This window comes from Gavialis gangeticus, unplaced genomic scaffold, assembly GCF_001723915.1.
Source record: "Gavialis gangeticus isolate Ggan-Ray unplaced genomic scaffold, GavGan_comp1, whole genome shotgun sequence".
In the NCBI taxonomy this organism is placed as follows: domain Eukaryota; kingdom Metazoa; phylum Chordata; order Crocodylia; family Gavialidae; genus Gavialis; species Gavialis gangeticus.
The window spans coordinates 33474022-33489366 of NW_017729025.1; the positions used below are offsets into that span (position 1 = coordinate 33474022).

A 15345-nucleotide genomic window follows, 5' to 3' on the forward strand; every position below is an offset into this window, starting at 1 on the left:
CTCCATACAAATAAAAGTGCAAAGTATTGTTATGGCTCGAGAAATCATTTCTATTTAAACAAATCATCCAGCTATTGATGCACCTCTGCCTGGAAAATGAACCACGAGAAAGATCCTGTGACCAGATTTCAGGCATTTTATTAAATAGACTGATCTTCACCAACAGGCAATTACAACAATATATGCTGCTTCTCTCTCACTGCTGCTAGGCAGTGATTACTACCTGACAAACAGCAATGAGTGATGTACGGACTCCTCCTTGTAATGGTGCATAACCCCCTGTTAAAAGTCATAAGTTAAGCATATAGAAATAATGTTGGCTTTACAGCTGTTTGGTCTTCAGTTTTCATGCTCCTATTTTTTTGTTTTAATGACCATTTTTTAATTGTAAAACCCTAGCTAATAATGCACATGAAGCATAAAGGAGGTTTCCTTATAGATTCTTTCTGACTCACCTGCAGTGGTTTATGATTTCCATGAAGTACATCTACATGGCACTGAGAGGTATAACTGTAAAATGTGAAGGCACATCCAAGGTTCCCTTAGCCTTGCTGGCCCTGGCAAGGATTGTAGTGTAGATGCAATAGCATGAGCTTCATCTAAGTATGTCCACAAGGTCCCTGGCAGGTTTGTGCAGCCTGAAGCCCAGGCCCCAGTGTCTTCAGTGGAACTGTTCTCCAAACTAGGTAAATTAAAGCGAAGCAGGATTTGCCTTTTTGTGCTATAATATCATCTTCCAGTTACGGTGTAGCAGTACCCAAAGATATAGATTTGTTTTATACAAGAGAATATAAAATGTATAGTCCTTCCTTCCTGCTGTGGAATTGTGCCCAAAGGAGGCATTTTATTAACAGGCTTTTTGAGCAAAAAGAACAATGAGAATATTGAAGATTGGACATATACAAGTATGAGGCAGCCCAGCATTTCTTCATCAGTTATTGACATCAATGGAAGTTTATAATGTCCAAGCAATGTGTGACTGGGTCTTTGATACACCAAGCTATGCCCCAAATACCTTTATTAAGGCCCACAGTATAGTCTAGTTATATCAAATGCAGAAAAGGAGCAGGAATTTTAGATAAAGAAATGCTTTACACAACCAGTTCTGGGCTCTTCTTTTGACAAGGATCATGCACTCCACCCAGTACAGTGCTGATTGCTAGAATGAAACCAATGATAGCCTGATCTAAGGATCATTAAAATCAAAGACAAACTCCTCATTGATTCCAGTCGAACTGGATCACGTCCTGTATGAGTCAGAGACTGTTTGAGATACAAGAACTATCTATACTCCCTTAAAATTCTGCTTTTCCCATGGAAGTGATCCAAATCTTGAGTCACTGAGACTTTTATGTGACAATAATAAAGGGTCAGTGGACATGTCTACACATGCATTTAATGTGGCACCAGTTTACTCATGAGTAAATGGTGTCAGGTACACGTCCACTCATGCAGAGAAGTGGGAGAAAATATGTTGCCAATCTGCTACTGCTTCCTGGGGCCTCTAGCCCTGCTGCCTGTGGGCCTACCAGGCCAGCCAGAACTGGTAGCAGTACATTGTCCAGCACACCTGGGATGATAGGCAGTGGCTGGAAGCCTTTCACATGACCTGGGCCACCTTCCAGGACCTCCTGGAAAAGCTCCTGTCCCACCTGGAGTGGCAACACACTGGCATGTGGCCACCCCTTCCTGCAGACACCCACCTGGCCCTCACTCTGCTGAAGCTGGCTGCACCCACCAGCCTGCATACATCAGACACCTGTTTGACATGGGTAAGGCTGTGTTGGAGGTGTGCAGTGCCCTCTACAACGTGCTGAGGCACACCATGCTCCATGTGCATGACCCCTGGACAATGGTGGCGGGGTTCTGTCTCCTGGGATTCTCCCAGTGCATCTGAGTCCTCAATGGGACCCACATCCCTGTCACCTGCCTGCCCCGTGGTGACCACCCCTACTACAGCTAGAGAGGATTTCTGTCCATGGTACTCCAGCCCGTTGTGGACAACCAGGGTGCCATCACAGATGTGAGTGCTGGCTGGGCAGGCAGAGCCCATGACACCCACATCTTCTGGAACTCCAGCCTGCTGAGCCTGGTGGAGAGTGGGTGCTTGGAGCCAGGGTGAGTGGCAGGCTTGGACCCAGGAGGCGGGACTGGGTGGCACCAGACCTGGGGCAGTGTCCATGGAAGGGGGTCCTGGCTGCTGGAGGCAGCATAGAACCTCCTCCCAGGCCTAGGCAGGGCCTGCTGTTTGGGTGGCGGGTGGCTGCCGGGGGTTGGGTGGTGCTAGGGTTGGGGACCAGACAGCAGGTGGCATAAAGGCGATTTCCAGGGCCAGAACAGTGTCCAGAACCCAGCAATCATCATCCATGACCTGTACTGCTCAGGCCAGTGTGGCATTCTTCTTCCACAGTGCCTCCACCTGCTCACACTCCCGGGCCAGGCTCTGTGCTTGGAACTCCCGGTTAGCCTCATCCTACGCCTCCTCCTCGTGCCAGTCCTGCATGCTGGCCCTGCTGACCCAAGACAGGCACCCTGCTGTGGCTCCAGACCCCACTCCTCACCTCTCCTCTGGCAGATCAACAGCTCATGCTCTTACTGCACAGCAAACTATGCTTCCTCCCAGTTAAGCATCTCATGTAGATATGCCAAGTTTCTTCTAAAAATAAGCAAAGAGCTTTATTAGTATAAAGAAACAGCAGTTGCCTAGAAATTTCCCCAGTCCCACATGCCGTCACATACAGCCCTATTCTCATAGGCACATTATTGAACAGAGGTCTTTCAAAAGACAAAAAAGGAAAGATACACTTCCAAACAAAGATCAATATGGATTTCATGCTATGATTAATCAATGGACTTGCCATGCATTAAATGTTAGTAAACATGGCCAAAGACTCTGTTGCTTGTCTTGGTGGCTGCTATTTTATATTTCTAATTACTAACCGAGTTAGTTGGATTCAGTAGGAACATTTATGTAGAGGCTAAGCTCTTCAGGAAAGGTACTCTTTTTTTCTTAAGCATTTCTCTTCTTTGCAATGCAGAATACAATGGGGTCCAATCTCAGTGGCTGATGCCGATATGCAAGTAATCAGTAATAAGAGTTATGATTCAGTGTGCTAAGCACAAGATGGAAAGCTAGGAACTTCTGAGTTTTTATCAGAGGTTTACCACTGAGTCACTCATGGTATTTGGGCTGATTTTCAGCAAAGCTACAACTTCCACTGAAATCAGCCCCGTGAAGTTGCTGTACCTATTATTTAGTACATGACTTCCAACCTATGGAGAAGGGGTTGGGGAAAGATTAAATTGCTTCCTTCAACCTTCTTTGTCCTTCATGTGCAGCACAATAACTTGCGTTAACCAGAGATACATACAAGCTGGTGAGAATCAAAAGTGTTCTGGTTAAAACTTACTCTTACCAAGTCTCTTCAAATTGGGAACATCAGGTTACTTTGGACCTGAAACACTGCAAGTAATATTAACTTGTACTGCACAATGATTTTTTAAAAGTCTTTTTGTCTGGATAAAACTAGGTAGCTATTAGTACAGACTAGCTATTTTGACAGTATCCTCTGCAGCGAAAATAGGAGGTTTCCTTTTATAGCATATCCTAACTGTAACAGGTTTGTACGTACAGATTTGTAATGCATCATATGAAAGAAACAGCAGGCTTTTTCATTTTGCAGTCCATCTGCCATAGATGCACTAAGGGAGTCAGGCCAGATTCTCAGCTTTTCTAAACAGGTAGTGCTTCATTGAAATCCATTACATTAGTAAATACCAAGAGATAATCCACCTCCTATATCCTAGACACCCCTAAGACACTAAGAGAAATAGCCAGCACATGATTCACATACAGATTGGGAGCCTGATTTTCAGAAGGATCGAGCATCTTTGGCTCTAATATAAGAGAATATATAAGCAAGGAGGGGCCTCGAATTCAGGTTCCTACCTCCAAACTCTGGGAAGGAAGACAGCATTATGCAGGGAATTTAGCACATGGGGAGTACACAAATGTGAATCCTACCTCCTCATCTGCTCAGAGAGTGTCAATTCTAAGTTGAAGGGAAATCACTCCCATGACACCTAGGGTACAGAAACCTTCGAAGCTATCCTGCCTTACATACACACAACCCCACAACAAAGGTTAAGAAATAGGGACTTTGAGTGCTGCATCACTGCATCTGAGTGATTTTTTCAGCCTAAATGAATCTATCCAATACAGATGCTTAAGATGATTTGTTTGTTCACTACACAACTCCTGTTGTGTATTACCCATAACCAGAAGGAAATATGACTACATCCTGCTTACCACCAAACAACTTTGAGGTAAACAGACTATTCTGTGGCAATACGTAGGGGGTGCACAGGGGTTCACATGCACCACCTGAGAGTGCTGGTGTACCCCCTGACAGCCAGCGTTTCCAGGCCGGGGGGGGCAGGCGAGAGTGCTGGTGGCCCCACTCAGAGTGCTGGCTGGGGAGTGGGGGTGCCAGGAGAAGTGGTCCCCCCACAGTCAATCATGCCTACCCAGAAGTGCCAGCGGTGTACCTGGAAGTGCCAGCGGTGCACCACTGCCATTTGCATGTTGCCAGGATTGGCCGTGGGGACCCCCTCCCCCCCAGTTTGTGGGATCCCCTGGTTGCTGACTGTCTGTGGGGGAGGCAAGTCCTCCCCCCCAATTCAGGAGGCATCAGTCACCCATGAGACTATTCCAATTTTCTCTGAGCTTAATCTGTATATAAAATGAACTGTTCCAAACAGGAGATTTTACCACAACTTCAACTCTCCTATGAATTATAAAGTGTCATTTCTACCCAGGAGAACTTTTACAATCTTTTCTCCTATGCCTGAAGAAGAGGTTTGTACCTAAAAGCCTGCAATTAAAGAGATGTTTTTGCAAAAATCAAGTTGGTCTACTAAAAGATATCACCTCTACCACACGTTCAGATTCCTTGTACCCACATTAAAACATATAATAATCAAATTAAAGGACCAGTCACAGAAAACAGAAATTTCTGCTTTGCAAAAAAAAAAGGGACTAGTAAAATACATGTTCAGATGTAGGATTTTCGGACATCTCATAAGCAGGAACAGAAGGGACAGGCTAACTTTATTTCTCTATGCTTGGCTGCACTAAAGTCACTAAAAACATATTTTAAATCACTAATGTTGCTTCCTATGGGTGTTTCTGATGACAAAACACACTATAACACACACTTTGGGGGAAATCATGTCAAATAAATAGTTAACAACTTAATATTAAGTATTCAGATAATAAATTACACAATGATTCCAAAGGATCAGTTACAATGTGCACTGTCAGACATGTATGTGCTGCTGTTTAAATGTTCTCTTGAGTTGCCCCAAAGTTCACTGTGCCAAACCACAGTAAACTTCGGGGCAGCTCAAGAGAATATTTACTGTGGAATATTCAAGGCTGGGAAACTGGGGTCTTTGTACATGCCACGGGAGTTTAATTTGGGTTAGTTCTCCCTAAATTGAAATGGTGGCTTTTTAAAAACCCACCTTTTTCACTGCTTCACAATTTAGGGAGAATTAAACCAAACTAAACCCCCATGGCATGTACACAAGGGTGGGGGCCTGATCCTTACCTCTCCAGCAGGGGGGCGGGCTGCCAGCAGGCCAAGCAGTCCCTGAGCTATGCAGCAGCAGCAGTGCCTCCCAGGTGGCACCTACCCACTGGCACCTTGCCTGGGTAGTCCCGGGGGGGGGGGTGCCACAGCCACGGAGGGAAGCACTGGGCCCCTGCACACCTCAGGCAGGCAGGCAGGCTTTGGGGAGAAAAAAAAAATCAGGCTTCTCGCTGCTTTTTTTTTTGCCGCCAGGTCACACAGCTCCTGAGCTGTGCAGGGCCCGGTGCTTCCCTTTGTGGCTGTGATGCCCCCCATGCCAGCGGATGAGTGCTGCCTGGGGGGCCCTGCTGCTGTGGAGGAAAGCACCAGGGTCCCCCACAACTCAGGGGGGTCATGCGACCCGGAGGTAGCTCCCCCCACACACTACCGGAAAGGCAGGTAAGCTCTAGCACCCCTGCACCATCCCCACCATCTGGGACCACCCCGGAATGTCTTGCTCCTGGGGCAGAGCATCAAGGTAGCAGGTGGGCAGCGGGGTGTGCTGGCGGCAGGAGAAGGCGGCAGGGATGATGCACACGGCACTGGAAGCATGCCGAGCCCCAAGTATGTTGGCTTCCAGTACCCTGTGCACTGTTGCACTTTGTTAGGTAGCAAATTAAAACACCTCAGAGGTGTTTTATCTTGCTACATAACAAAGTCATTTAAAGTGCAATACACCACCAAGCGTGCAAACAGCAACAATATTAAAGCAGCGTAAACAGGAATTTAAGCCACTTTAAAGGCCAATTTTGTTGCATGTACAAAGGCCCCTGGAAACTACATGGAAAGGACATCAGCAAAATGGATGACCTGCTGTAGGCAAAGATCAATGTTCTATATGCAAAGAAGAATATCTGATTTGGCTTTGGTCTTTCTTTTGCTTTTGTGTAGCAACATGGAAGCAAGTTGTTAAGATCCATTGTTTTTAGTTAATTTTGGTTTCTTTGGTTTTTTTACCCTCTCAAAAAGCCTTCTACAGAGTGACTTTTCCAGGACTTCTTGTAAAATAAGGCACAGATGAATCTTATCAAAGATATAAGAGGGTGCATCTACACAGGACGCTATGTCGCCATTGCTCATCACTATGGCGACGTATCATCGGCGAGCACTAACCAAGACACCAGTGCTGCTGCGCTGGAAACCCATCTGCCCACCCCTGTAACCTGTCTAGGTCCGATTGCAGCCTATTCCTCCCTTCTAGCATGCCCACATCCCCCCACATCTTAGTGTCATCAGCAAATTTGAACAGGGTGCTTTTTACCCCCTCGTCCAAGTCACTGATGAAGATGTACTTCGGTCTACTTAGGAACTACTCGGTATATTTAACTTCCCTCTGGGCCTCTTGTGACTGAAGTTTAATATTACAAAATATTTCTATGCAGATCCTCAAAAGCTATTTAGCAATTGATTTCAAAGGGAGCTATGTACCTAAATAAGGGCTAGATGACCAACTATCTTTTGGATCTGGGGCTTGGTACTTTTACAGAACCTTCCATCCAAAGATCGCTGAACAGGTCCTTTTATGCCCACCCATTAAAACTTGAATGCAGTAGCCAAGGCAAATGTTAATTGGGTAAGAAATTTTGAGTGCACCTCATTAAAGTTATTTTTGCTAAGACAAATAATAACTAATAATCAGCGAATGATGGGCCAATAAGATCATCTGCTTTTAAAGAGAAACTTCAGAGAAGTTAAACGGAGTCCTTGTATTCATCTTTACCACCAAGCAGGGGAGAATAGTACCTGTCCCACCATCACCCCAAAAAGATAAATATTATCATAGATATTTTACAGATGGGGAACTTAGGCAGAGAGCTGTCAGGTGACTTGTTGTCCTAGGTCACACAATGTGAGATGAGACTAGAATACGGTTCCTGTATTTCAAGATGAGACTAGAACACAGACATCCTCATTTTCAATCCTGGGCTCAGTGTATTACACCACTGCTGCTCTTTCAGAGAATAATATTTTTGAACAAAGATCTTCAGAGGTGTAACAGTAGTTTTTATACCCTGGGCAGCAGCAGTGCCAGGGCTTTTGCTGATTACCCTACTGCCTTACATGCACTATTGCCCTGCTTTGATATGCAATCACACCCCTAAATGGAGCATTCAGATATCCCCTTCTTCCTCAAAAAGACTAATAAGTGACCTATACTAGGAATGATGAAGAGTGTGATTAATGCATTGCTATGTATTTTCATCCCTTTCGTTAATACTTCTCACAGATAAAATATAGTCAAAAAGTGCAGTTTCCAGGAAAAGCTTTGATTTTAATTGCTTTCTTCTCTTGTATAGTTGGATAAAAACAACATTCTTCACCCTCTGCAGGTGTATCATTCATGGAGCTGTATCACCATTCACTCATCTAGACATATCCTTTTATGTATGTGGTGGAATTATTTCCCAAACCCTAGCACATTTGCAGAGAGTTTGCCCATCGACAGATAAAATATAGTAATTGGATTACATTAAGGTGACAAACTGGATTTTTTTCACTTGCTGATGTATTTTTAGCAACAAGATATTTTTACTCGAACCATCATAAAAAGGGGAATAAATCTTTAGGATTATCTTAGGTATAAGAGTCACAATATGATTATTAAGAGTATCTGTTTTGTGCGGTATTCTGTGTCACTCTATTTTGTGCACTAGTACCATATGAATAATGTCTTGCACAAACTCCATATGATCAGTGGTCAACCTTTTTATTTCAAATCTGGATTTGTCCCTATAATGGCATTTGAATTATTTACTGAGATTTCTGAAAAAGTAACACTACATACAGGTAGTTTAAACATACATACACACATACACCTCAAAACAGAATGCTTTGGTTTCTTCATTTTGGAAATTCTCTGCTGAATCTAGGATTTAACTTTCCAACAGAATATATAATAATATATGTAATTATATACTTAGGGTTCACAGTTAAAGAGATGCTTCAAAAGAGATCATACTTTGATGGACATATTTATTTCAATGTTAGAAATACACACCAGAAAATTCCATTCATATCTGGTATCTAAAAATAGCTAAGCTTATTAACCTTAAAATCTAAAAGCAAATTCTTCAGGGAAAATTAATGGAAAGAAGAATGGTTTTGCGGTGGCAACACTAGAGTAGGATTTAGGAAATCTGGATTAAATCTGAGTTCTTCAAGTGCCTGTGTGACCTTGGTAAATTGAAGAATATTAATATTTCCTTTTCAGCACTCTTTGTCTTGTCTCTTTAAGAATGTAAGTTCTTTGAGAAAGAGACTACCTTTTGCTACTATGTACAGTTTCTAGCACAATGGCATCTGGAGCAACACTACTCAAGTAGTGTATCAGAGACACTACTATAATAAAAATAATGAATCATAAGAATAATGGATGTCACTCATAGACCTAAGAAAGACATTCTTATTCATTAATAATATTTCCATAATGAAAATACATTTCCAAATGTACATGATACTGTACAATTCGTAATAATAAAACTAGTCCTTTACTGCAGAGAGCTTGCACTTAAAGAACAGAAGCATGGCAACATCGATAGCGAAAAAAAGATTCTAACATTTTTCTTGTTGCGGAATGAGGTTTTGACAAAAGTTAAGCTTTTCATAGGAAAAAAAATGTCTATGGAATTATCCATAGGAAAAAGGAAAGGTTCTCTTTCAATTGAAAATGCTGAAACATTATATTATGACACTTCCACAGTGTTTTTCATTCTATAAAAAGTTTCACTATCTTGACCTTTTCTTCCAAGTAGAAATAAACACAAAGAGCAACCTGTTGGCATTTCCTATAGAATGAAAATTCAGTTCTTCTATTACTTTTCCATTTGTATTATTTCCTGCATATACAAAGTTGAAGACTTGTTACTTCTGAATTGGTCTTGTGGAAGAAACTGGTATTGAGAGGATCTTGAATTAGGACTGTGTGGGTGTGAACTGACTGGTCTGGGGAAGGCATTTTGTATACAGAAATTGTGTTATGTTGTGTATGTGTTGTATTATTCAAATAAATACCCCTTGAACATAAGTAATTGCACTAAAATCTTTCTATCATATCCTCATTCATGCAGTGCTCAATAATGTGAGTCCTCATTCACATGAGTTATCCCACGGAATCATTCACATGCCCTGGGAATAAGTGCACATGTGCATGCAGAATAAAACAGGTATTGGATAATAACCTATATTGAAAAGGAATTTCTGCACTTTAGAGTCTACAGAGAGATGGTGGTGAGCTAAATACAGGTCTTGCAGAACTACTTTCAAGTAAATGAGTGAAGGGGGCTGGATGCTGTGCTCGAATCTCAGTATCAACCTCCACCAATAACACAATGTACAAGTGACTGAGGATTTTGACATTAAGTACAAGATTCTCTCTCAAAATAGCATCTATCCGAACTGCAAAACCAGCATGAGCAAAGTTTGGATTTGTCTTATTATTTTAGAAATAAAAACTCCGCAGCCCTGTTGGTGGTTTGACCTTTTATACATAACATGTTTTAAAGGTTGATGTCCACATGGTCTACCTGCCATTTGATCTTTTTTCGTATTTTTTTATAGCAGACCTTAATCAAACTCTTACTGTGCTCACTGTATTCTGAAAAGATCCTATTCTTTGTCACTTGCAACCAAGCAATAATTATGTTCGTTCCAATGCATTACTCTAATAATAAATACTCCTGTGAAGATACAAAATAAAATCTGAAAAAAATTGGAAACGGTATTTACTTTGTGTGCATCAGTACATTTGTATGCAATATTAATTCTAAGTTTCTAGACCCTAAAGCTAAAATATATTCCTGGATCTAATGAATAGATAAATATAAACTAATAATTAAGAAATGAATGGATCTAACCTTGTGGGAAACTTGTAAATCCTATTTAAATTTAAGTGTTCTTATGCAGAACTCTGACTTTTTTGAAAGGAATGGGCATTCCTTGATGAACTGCAGGGATCTATCCATATTTGTCCTCAGTAAAATCTTCAGCAATTTCACAATAAAGGAATTAAAGAGTCAATAAAGCATTTTGGCTCATAATTAAGAACCACTAATATTAAATTTTGTTGAATATGATCAATTCTTCACAGAAGAAAGTTGCTATGGTTGAAAATCTTCAAAAAAAATCTGTCGTTAAGCCTTTAGATTTATTCTAATGATATGGCAAAGAGGGATTTACACAGGCAGAAGAATGACTTTGTTTAGAAAAGAAAGTAAGTTCAGCTTAAACAGTAATTCTGGCACAATGACAAAAATCCCAGTCTTATAAAACCTTAACCCATTTACTCTCAGAAGAAATTCCTACTTAAATGAGCTGTCCCATTGATTGCAATGAAATTACTGATATGAGTTCCTATTTTCAAAAACAGAATCAAATTTAGGGGTCCGATCCTGCAACCCTTGTTCAGATGAACTCTTTAGTAGGACTAGTTGTAGCATGATCATGTGTCCTGTTTTAGGTGGGACAGTCCTGGAATTCAGAGACTGGCTTTGGCTGGCTGTTGGGAAGTGTAAATGCAGGGGTGCAGTCTGGCTGGGATTCGGAGTGATACAAAGCACCTTGCAGGTGGGCAGGCCAAGCATGCAGCCCTGTCCCCACCAATTTGTGAGAGCATGGGGGTGGGGGCCAGTGTCCCGGGTTTCCTGGATGATGTCCCACATTTCCGAGATTTCCATATAGTCAGCCTAACTATTTGTGTAAGTGAGAACTTCTTGCAAGAGTGAAGATTTCAAGATGTGCCTTATCAACTGCATCTTTTCAGTTTCTCATGGTTCTATTGTTATGAGCTCCATCATCTGTACATTTGAGATAGTAAAATGTATGAAAGTGTATTTAATTGCATTTGTGTGTTTTGGGCTGTTGCTCCGGAAATCAAGTTCAGGATTATGGAACGGCTGTCAAACTTCAGGCTTCTGCCTTTAAAAGCTATGTCTTTAAAAGCTTCTGTCTTTAAAAGCTCCAGCTGTGCAAATTTGTGCAAGTGCCATTTCCAGCGTTTGTCTGTTGCACACTTTGTAAAAGGTCTTCATCTTAAAAGCAGGAGGTATGCTGGGAACCTGCCTCCAAATGCTTCAGAATGATGGCGGGGACCTTCCTCTACAATAGAAAACTTAAAACCCATCCAAAAGATCTGCTAGCTTTTCAGTCTTGTTCATTAACACCCTGGCTTGTCCTGGCCTTGCCTGGCCTGGTGTGTGATCTGACTTGGCCTGTCTCTCTAGAGCCTTTGTGCCTTCCAGAGCTGTTGCTAGGAAACCATTGCTGCTCTCCATCCCAGTGTATATTTCTGAAGCATATGAAATCTGCCAAGTATATCCATAAATGGTCTGATTCTTGGGAATTTTGCCATGGATTTGAATGAGATCAGGATCATACCTTTTCTTTAGTTCTCTCCTCAAGATGCAGATGCTTCTCTCTTTCCCATACTAACTGACCACCCAGTGTGAAGAAAAGCTGCCTATGCTACCTGCTCACTCAATATCATTCAGGAAAATAACACCTCTCCAAACAATTCCACTTTTCAATATTGCCCTTTTTTCAGAGCACAGATCCAAAGATGTTTTCTAAAGAAGTCAACTGCACTCCCCTGCCCATCACACTCATCTTGTGCTTTCTGATCTGTTTGGCAACCTCCTGACCGTGATCCTAACTTTTGGCAGATGAGACTGTTGGCTAATAACATCACTTTACTTCTCTAGCCCTGGCCATCTAGGGAACAGGAAACACATTACCGTTGTTAATGAATAAGGCCTCACACCATCCTCCTAAGAAAGAATTTGCAATCAGCTCCCACAATCCCATTAACATATGACAAAAATCACTCAATATGAAACAATTTGCAGGCAGGTTTTTCTGTGAATTAATTTTCAACACTCATTTTGTAGGATTCATCAAGCTGCTTATTTCTGACAGTTAATAGCACAATATGCCCACATCCCTCACATGTTAATTACATCATCTGCATATACACAATTGTGCATTTAACATTTCTTTGCCCACAGGGAACAAAACGAGGGAAATCTACTGTATCTGCTCGTTTGGCATAAAACACAGCAGAACTTAAAATCTCTGCTGTAGGTTTTATTTATTCAGCTCATACTCATTCAAAACCAGGTTCAAATCACTTTTTGTTTAAATCTTCTACTTTTGCCTTCTGGCTGTCAGTACAGAACATCACAGACTCAACTTGGATATATGAAAGGTAGGGCACATATGACCCTTCTCAAAATGTACCGAGAGAGAAACATTGAGGGAAACTCTTAAATAGCAACGATAGCCTGGATAGTTTTACAACAAATCTATCAAAGCCCATCTCAAAATATAGCTGACAGCCCCCCCAACACACTCATTTGAGAAACAAATGGACAAAAAAAGGAAAAACTCAGAAAGAACTACAGAGGTGACCAGGATACTTGGTCAGAGAAACAACCAAGTTTTGAAACATTCTTGTATTTGTCTTTTAATATTCTTTTTTTTAAACTCTCACCATAACCAAAGTATTTTTAAGGAAGAAAAAGGCCTTACCATGCAGTGCATCAGGAAGAGAAGAGACTCACAGAGCATGCTGCAGAGATTATGCTCAGCATGGCATTCAGATATCCTTTGGAATTGAAGAAAATTGTCCAACCCATTCTTTCTAACAAAGCGGACAAGTTTTCTCTAGGCTTGAAATTTTCACCGGAAGTCAGATCCTTAAAACGCATTACATTTTCTTCTTCGGGAGATATATTTCCTCGAGTTACGTTTCAGCTCAGCAATGCCATTTCCAATCAGCTCTAAGAAGTTCTTCATTCTCAGATCCGTGGTGTCATCAGAGGGACTCCAAAGAAAATCAAAGAAAGGAAGAAAAGAGGAGGGGAAAAAAGAAGAAAAAAGGGGAAAAAAAACCTTACTAAAACCCTGAAATTACTCTGCAAAAAAAAGGAAAAATTGCATTCTATGTTTCACAATAAGCAAGCCCACTTATTTGACCTATTGTACACAGAGACAGTTAGCACGTAATACACAAATAAACAACCTCCCCCCCTAAGAAACCCCTTTGCCAATGCTCACATGATGCCTTTTCGTTATAGTTGCTTGACTGTGCACAACTGAACCAAACCGAACCATGTAATCTGACCGAACCTTTGAAACCATCTTACCAAAGCATCAATTGTTACTTTCCTTTCACAACTAGCAACAGGATTAGCAATTCTAGATTCACTTTGGAGAACACTTGGCAAAATAAATAAATAATCAAAAAGAGCCAGTAAATTAAATATAAAAGCAACACTCCCTGTAAGATAGGAGAGCTTAAGAGGTGCCTTGCTTGAAGTGCTAGGGAGATGCACAAGCTAAAACACTGTGGGGGAAGGAGAAGGGATAAAGAATAGAGTTGCAAGAAGGTTGGGGATAAGCCAGAGGATGTGGGGGGGAATAAATGGGTGTCAGACTTGAATGGGATCCCGAGTGCCCCCCTGAAACCTCCTGTTTTCTTGCTGACAGCAGCTTGGGTTTCCCCTGTGCTTTCTGCAAAGCATATTAATTGATTCTGGTTGCTGAGCAACTAACTCTGGGGAGCTACATTGACGCCTTCACCACAGCCTCAGCAGAAACAACACTGAGAAGGGATAATCCAGGGAGGATGGTCTCCTCTGCCTCCCACCCCCTCCTCTCCTACTTATTTAATCCTCTCAGGGTATGTTCCTGGCCCTGCAGGAAAGCTTGGCAGATTTTTGCACTGGAAAGGAAACAGCCCACACTAATGCAGTGGGGAGAAGATGCAGGTTGCCCCCTCCCTTCTATGTTGCGCTGACAGGACTCAGCTGAGCCTTGTTTCGTGCTGACAGCACTGATGCTGCTGCAAATGGGAGTCCTCTGTTGCTACAGAACCGGGCAGGATCCGTACTGGATGGGGGCACTCCAGGCCAGGAGGGCTAGGTTGGCCCTGGAAAACCAATCCATGCTCATAAGAGAGGGGCGAGCAGGGGGAGAGGGGATGAAATAAAAGATATATACAGTTTTCCCTGAAGAGCAGAGTGGAATTAACCTCCTGGCTGTATAGGCATGCTGCAAAAGATTTAACTAAGGCAAGAAATAACTTCCATAGCTGGAAAGATACTGTACTACTGACCACCACCAAAGCAATGGCAGCTTGGACCCTGCTGTTACAATCCTGTTCACTTCACGGTTTCATTATTTCAAATTGCTTGCATTATGTTGTACATTATGAACACAGAGGAAGACACATTCACTGACCAGAAGAGCTTTTAAACTAAAGTTTATAATCTAAAGCAGTTGTCTGGATGCATTTCCAACCATCTGCATTATTGAGTTAGCCAACTGAATTCCTACACTGACTTACTTGATCTTCCTTTTAATTTGATCAAACTTCAGGAGCCAAATCATATGTAGTTTAAAAAAAACAAAGAACAAAAAAAAAGCAGAAATGTCAGGTTTGATTCCAGTCATTTTTGACCTCTTGAAGCAGGTAGTATGGGATAATTGAGTCACCAGTAATAGCAAATTTCCCTTTAGGCTTCATTCGAGCAGTCACTCCTTTTGCACAACTGGATCATTAATAAGGAAGGCCAACATGTTGACTGGGACAGAAGAGCAGGAAATAGAAGAGACACCAGTGTTAGGACGACAAACCAAAACCAGTGAACTGGCCTGATTTGGAACTTGATAAAGTCGATGGTTTCCAATGACTTAAATGGTTTCTGGCCTACAGACA

General features: G+C 41.9%; 1 long non-coding RNA gene across 1 annotated transcript in view; it reads right to left on the bottom strand.

Moving 5' to 3' along the window:
- Positions 1-15345, bottom strand: part of LOC109298478 — an 82985-nt gene that overhangs the window by 58703 nt on the left and 8937 nt on the right. The window contains exon 2 of the long non-coding RNA XR_002097619.1: positions 13155-13449. This is a non-coding gene — a long non-coding RNA (uncharacterized LOC109298478). The remainder of the gene's footprint in view (positions 1-13154; positions 13450-15345) is intronic.